Consider the following 7,283-nt stretch of genomic DNA (forward strand, 5'->3'; position numbering starts at 1 on the left):
TACAAACGCACCCAATGTCACTGTGTCCGTTCTGCTCCCCTGCCCACCTCCACACAGTGTGCAGTGTCCTCTGTCTTCTCCCTGCCTGCATACCTCACCACCAGCACCATGTCCAGTTCTCAGGCAGTGTAGCTACCTGCTAATCTAACGCCTACGAGCATTGTGTTGCCTCATGCCAGTGATTCCTACTTCTTGCAAGCCTAGTTTTTTAATAATTAAAATGTGGTACAAACAGGACCATCCATTCCAGACAGGCTCTAATGGCTTCTAAAGTACATTTTACATGGTGTTCATTGGCACTTTGTAAACTGACTTCTGTTCCCTATAGCCCTGCTGAAACGTTGTATTTTCTCTTCCTCTTTCATCTGTTTTTTTTAAAAAGCTGAAACATAATCCTGGGGTTTTCTGTCCATATCTACTAGCCCACTGAACAGCAACATATGATCACCTCATCATATTAACAAAGATAAAGTTGTTTCTTTTGTTGACATTTACTAACATATTTTAGCTTAGCTCATGAGCCACACAAACCTTTTCTATGTGCTAAACTTTTTAAAATGTGAAGTTTGTAATCAATGAAAATAATTTCTCTAATAAGAATTTTACTTAGTGTTGAGATTCACATTCAAGTTGCTACCAATGAGAAAAAAAAAGAAAACAAAAGAAAACAACTGAAACTGGGCTCTAAGTTTTAAAAGTTTACATCCATGTTTTCTTGCTAGCAGTTTCCTTCTTCACTGCTTTTATTGGCACATCACTACACATTACTGCATTACTGCATTACTGCGGATTAACTTAAGTCCCACCCCTTTTTGCTCTGTGCACCAATGACTTTTTAGGTAGCATTCTCCTTTCCTCTTTTCTGGACTTAAATATGCTACATGCTTGTGTTGAAAAGAAAATCGTATTTTAAGTTAAGCTAGCTAATGTTAGCAAAATGCTTGCTAACAGGTTAGGTAATCCACATGAATCATTTCCTAGCTCATTAGCAAGAATTTTGGTAACTTTAGCTAAGTAGTGTTATGACCCTGTGGGTCATTTGTGAATTTGTTCTTGTTTTTTCCTTTTGCTATAGTGTCTCCTCTCCCTAGTGTGTGTGTGTGTGTGTGTGTGTGGGTGTGTTGCTGCTCCAGTGTGAATTGGGAACAGGTGGTGCTGGATGATGATGATGATGATGATGATGACGACGATTGCTGCCGCGCGATTGGTCAGGGGGCGGAGCCCTAGGCCTACATGAGCGCGGACGGCCTGCATTCTCCTCCTCCTCCAGCCTCCCCACTGCAAAGAACTGCCAGCACGGTGTTACGAGTTGTTTAGTTTTGGTAATCTTTGTAGATCAGTAGATGACTGTAGTAGCTTCGAGTAATTTGTTGTTAGCACTCTGAGCATTTTTCGAGTAAGCCTCGAACCCTTGAAACCTTTTGTAAATACGTGTAAATAGCAGGGCAGTTTAGTAGGGGGGGAGCAGCCTTTATTTTGGTGAACCTGTTTTCTCCTGTTTATGTTTTTGTTAGGAGATCAGGTTAGTATTTTGTCATTCTTTTCCCTTTTGTTTTTCTTCGTTAGGTAAGTTTAGGGTTTTCCTTAGATTGTTTTGTTTATTGTTTTGGCCTGTGTTTCCCCCTGAAGCAAAATAAAAACTGCTCATTTTTTTGAACCTGTAAATGTGGTTGCTGGCCTTCTTTGGTGTGGGAAGACGGAGGGAGCGCATTATCTGTTGTGTCCAGGGTTCCCCTAGACCGGGACATAACAGTAGTTAGCTAATGTTTTGCAGTACTAGGTAACTTGATGTCACCTTATGTGTTGCTTTTACAGGACAAGGAGAAAGTTGACAGAGGAACCATGCTGGTCTGTTTCTGCAGCACAGAGCAAAAAGAGGCAGGACATTGGAAAGGGTGACCTTGCTGACTGTGTGTCCTACTGTACAAATAAAACATGGACCCAAGAATAAAAACATTGCTCCATGGTGCCACTAGTGGTCCCAAAGTCCACAGAGTACCTTTCATGTTGTTTTTGTTTTGTAATGTAGCATTAAGAGTGCTTAAGATCTAATTTGGTAGTTGAAAATGAATATTAAATGAATTGGAGAGAAAATTAAGTGAATATACAGTGAACATAAAAATTAAGGTCAAACAAATTCAGCAGTGGTAAACACCAAAGTGGCCTACAGTAGCTGGCTAATATAGTTTACACATGAAGCGAGACAGGTGTACTGACGGTGTGCCATCTGTGAGGGCTGTGTTGTGTCCACACCGTCCACTGACCCAGAAAACATGTCCTGCTTTTGTGTGAAGGATAGATGAACTGAACAGAGCAGTATCACTCATACACAGTACACTGACAATAAGAGAAACTGCATGTTCATGTTAAGTGCTGCATTTTTTCATCCTATAATACAAGCAGGTTCTGTCATGTAATCTGATTTAAAGATCTGTAGATAAATAGATGGATGTTTCATGTGGTGTCTTCTCAGCAAAGCTTTGAGATCAGAATATTAGTTTGTGATTTATGTTTTGTGTACATCAGCAATGTGTTTGGAGTAAAGACAAGAACTGGGTACTTAGCATTAGCAGCAGTTGAGCTAGCTTGGTACCTCAGTCAACTTGTTCTTAGATATGCTATGTGCTATGTTGAAAAGAAAACAAAATTTTAAAGATGGAAAGACGTTGCTAGGGACCTGTAAAATCAGAATATATTCACATAATATGTTAGCTAATGTTAGCAAAACCTGAGCTGACTAGGTAGCTAAGCACCACCTGGCTAGTTAGCTTGTGTTTTGCTGACATTAACTAGATAGTTAGCTAGCAAGATGTGACACTTGATGTTGCTTTTGCAAGGAGAAAGTTGACCAAGGTACCAAGTTTGCTCAGTTGTTATTGGGGCACAGAGCAGAAAAGGATGGACTTTAAAAAGGTTGATTAACATCCTGCTACACTATTCTGCTGATTGACTGTTGGTGGCAGTAATGCCTTGCAATGTGCCCATAAAAGCAGTGAAGAAGACAACAGCTAGCAAGCAAACATAGATGGAATGTATGATTTAGTATGTATGATTTTAAAGGATATAAATTTTGTTTGGTGGGAAACACTGAGCATGAACAGAAAGCTGATTGAGGTACCAAGTTTACTCAACTGTTATTGGAGCACACAGCAAAAAGGCACAGGCTTAGGAGGGATCAATCACAGTACAAAGAGGTGGTTTCTGGGACAAAAAAGAGCTGAAGACGTCACTGAAATCAAGCCAAATTGCTGAGATTGTCCGTTTAAAGAAGCGATGAATGAAAATAGGGGGAATCATACTGGATCATGCTGTGCCGCTGGTGGACAAGCCCTGTGTGTTTATTGCTATTCCTGTCTCCACATGCTCATCTGACTACTGCAGCGGCCAATGCCAAGTTGTCGGCATTCGGCCGACCTCACTGACACACTCACAGCAGCTCCAGAATTGGCAAAGTGGCACACACAATCAGCAGAGGCAATCTCCCTTTATTTCCTGCAGAGGAGGAAGCGGTAAGGAGGTGAGCTGAGGACATGGAGAACTCTGTGACCCCTCCTTTACCACCACCACCACACCACTGGCATGTGTGGTGTGGGTGTTTATGTATGGCGATTGAGTACGTGTGGACAGCTGGTGTTTGTGTTTACATCTAAAGAGCCGTGGATTCAGGGAGGCGAAGATAGCGACTGGCCGCAGAGCTGAACTCCCTCTTTCAAAAGCTTTTTCTCCTCCATTTTGGCTTTCATCTCCAGCCCTTCTCACTCCGAAACATCAGACAGATTTCTTAGTTCTCACACACACAGACAGAGAAGCAGAAGAAGACAGAGGTCTGTCTCTTTGTAGTCTGGCTGGGTGACTGTATTAAATCCGCCTGGCTGAGAGGTAGCCAACCATGAGATTATGATGCATCCATCTTCCCTCTGTCATTATTTAACACACAGCTATGGTGTCTCTAGTTTCACACTCATCACACACATCTATACATCTTGATCAGGGGCCGATCCTGTCTTGTTTGGTAACCATAGGGTCAGGCCCTTAGGAAAAAAAACATTTCCTGAGTCAATGTTGATCATCAATCATAAACTCTCCTAATTTTAGGATAACTGTTAAGATGTCCAAATTTTCCCTTTTCACTTGTAGCATTAGCTAACTTACTAACTAGCCAATGGTGGCTAATGGTAGTGTTAGCTATAGACTTGCACCGATTAATCGGCAATGCTCGGAATCGGGCCGGTTTTCACGTGACTGGCCTTGACCGGTGACCGGCCGGTCAGCGTCACAAATCCGGTTCTGTGCCCGTCATTAGGTACGTTCGAGATGAACTGCAAACATCCTGTTAGATCACCTGTAGGTTACCTGTAGTCTGCAGATCACGCTCATAGCTGAAGAAATAAAGTGCGTTCTTGATCGTTGATTTAAGTTAAAATAGAAGAGATCCTCCTTTTGACGCATGTAACATCTGTTCTTTTATCTGCCTTGTAAAGCACTAAACTGTTCTTTTGATAAGTCATATATATATATATATATATATATATATATATAGATATATATATATATAAAACCTTTATTATTATCAGACACTAAATATCTGCTTGCTGACAGATTAAAACTTCTTTGCAGAACAGAAGACGGATATGTCGAGCATTAAATATTACAATTACACAGAAAATTAGTATTTTATACAACACGTGGTGTTTGTAGTCAAAGTTAAGATCCAATCAGAGCCTGTCAGCTTGTCGATCAGGTAACAGCCAGGCGTTTGCAGTCGGTGGAGGGCAGCTGCGGCGCCTGGCTCTACAAACTGCGGCCGCCTCGATCTCGTGAGGTTATCGTTGCCCACGTGTGCATGACGTCAGAGCAAGTCGGGATCAAGTCGGACACAAATCTAACCGGCATGCATTGTGCGCTGACCGCCGCTGATCGATTCTGCGCAGGCCTGGCTCATCTCGAACGCACCTACTGTCACACACGTTCCGCACGATGGTCACGTCATGCGCGCAGCAGACAAACTGACCGTGACGTCAACACAGCGCTGATAACAGCTACACACTCTGACACACGTCTGCTTGAAGCTGGTGTCAGCGACAGATTCAAAGAACAGGATAAAGAGAAGACAGACAGTCTACAACGAGACAGAGCAGCTGACAATGACGCAGAACAGCCGTAAACTCTCTCGCACTTCAGGCCAATGCTAGCAGCAGACTGCTGTTCACAGAGGGACAGTTAAAATCTCACCTCCTGTTCTGGCTGAAGAATAAACAACCTGTGTTGATGTGTCTCCTCAAACATTTTCTCATCCAGACTCCTTTAACTTCTGTGTTTGTTTTTCTCACGGCAAAGTTTTACTTCAAACTGTTGCACTGTGTTAGTCTCCGGTTTGTTTACATCCGCTTCGACAAAAGATCACGTGAAATTGCATCCCACGAAATCCCGCGAGATGATATCGCGAGATCACGTTCACCCAATTCATAATCTTAATATAAAATTATAACAAGGCCTGGTTGTAATCTGGATGATTTTGGAGAAAGTATTAAATGAATATTTAATAGTCAGTGTCTTATTATGAACATATTTACAAGAAAAGTTGCTAAAATGTTTGTGAATGCTGTCAATTACAGTTCTTAGAAAGACTGAAAATCGGAACCGGCCAAAATCGGAATCGGTAGGTCGGACCCCTCAAAAATCGGAAATCGGAATCGGCTAAGAAAGTTGAAATTGGTGCAAGTCTAGTTAGCTAACTTGATAGCATGGCTGCTCTTTTGTTGCTTTTACCCAACAGATGCCACATATGACAGACGTGTCTCCTATTCTATCCAACTCTCTTTTATCTCCCAAGTTACTGCTGTAAACTTTATTTTAAATTTTTATTGTAAATTTCAAATTTCGCAGTTTCCCAAAACTTCTAACTCATACTTCTCGAAATTCCAATCATCTTCCCTCATTTGTTTGATGTTTCAGTGAGAAAAGATGTTTACAAAGTCATTTAACTCGAGGAAATGAGAAAAGTACAGTCGGATAACACACATTAATGTTAAGAAGTTATGTTAGATTGGGTATTTAGGATTTCCCAATCTGAGATAAGGTGGGATGAAGTGGGATAAGATAGGATTCCTAAAGTTATTTAGGATTTAACAATTGATGTAGTATGGCCCCAGGAGGCCAAAAGACAATTGACCCTTCCTAAATCCTGCCCTTTTTCACTCTGTGCTCCAGCAGAGCTTCTCAGTCTCCTCTTCTGTTTCCTATACTTAGATATGGTATGTGCTAAGCGTGTCTATGTAGACAAGAAAACCAAATTTTGAATGTGGTTAAAAGATGTTGCTGAGGGACCTGTAGTAGCCGCAAAGTAATGTCTTAAGTCAGCTAATGTTAGCAAAACACCAGCCAACTAGCTAGCTAATCTTCATCATTTATTAGCTAGCTAGGTAGCCAGGTAATCTACATGAATCATTAGTTAGCTAGTTACATTTGATAGCAAATGTTTGCAAAATGCTAGCTAATCTATATTAATCATTAGCTAGCTAGTTCACTAACATTTTGTTAAAACTAGCTCATATAACATCTGGCTATATACCCTGGGCTGTTTTGCAGGTTCCCAAGCAACATCTGTGTACCATGGTCATATTAGATTTTCAAGCATATGACATATCTAAATACAGGAAAGGAGAGCATTGACTGAGGTCAGGTACCAAGCTTGCCCAACTGCTATTGGAGCACAGAGCGAAAAGGAGTGGGACTGTAAAATTAATGTAGGCTTCTTCCTTTAAAAAAACACTCATATTCAATTAAATGTAGAGCCAATATTCACACACACTGCAGTGCTGATTAGGTTGACATACAATATTTATTTAGGTTCACAAAAATGATAAGTTAATTATCAGGTAGTCCACAAATATTGTGGGAATGGTCTCATACAGTCATACAAGTGGGGAAACATACATGAGAAACCATTTAGGAACAGGCCCACCCAGAGACGCTCTGATTTAACCAAATAAAGTATGAAGCATGAAGAGGATGAACTCAAACATTAGTTTAGTCTAAATAACAAAAAAGGAAGTTGCTTATTTATATCCATAATTTCCCAAATTATCTTTTTTTTTTAAATCTTTTTAAAAAAAGACCCTCAGTTATTCAAAATATCTCTTCGTACTCTCTCTTCTTTCATCGAATGAAAAAATAATCCAAACAGGAGAAACTAAAAAAAGGGGCAGACCCTGCATTTAAAATATTGCCGTATATCAGGGTCATCCCTGAACTGTCCCTCAGCATTATCAACGGACCAGGAA

This window comes from Lutjanus erythropterus, chromosome 17 (genome assembly GCF_056507025.1).
Source record: "Lutjanus erythropterus isolate fLutEry1 chromosome 17, fLutEry1.hap2, whole genome shotgun sequence".
Classification (NCBI taxonomy): domain Eukaryota; kingdom Metazoa; phylum Chordata; class Actinopteri; order Lutjaniformes; family Lutjanidae; genus Lutjanus; species Lutjanus erythropterus.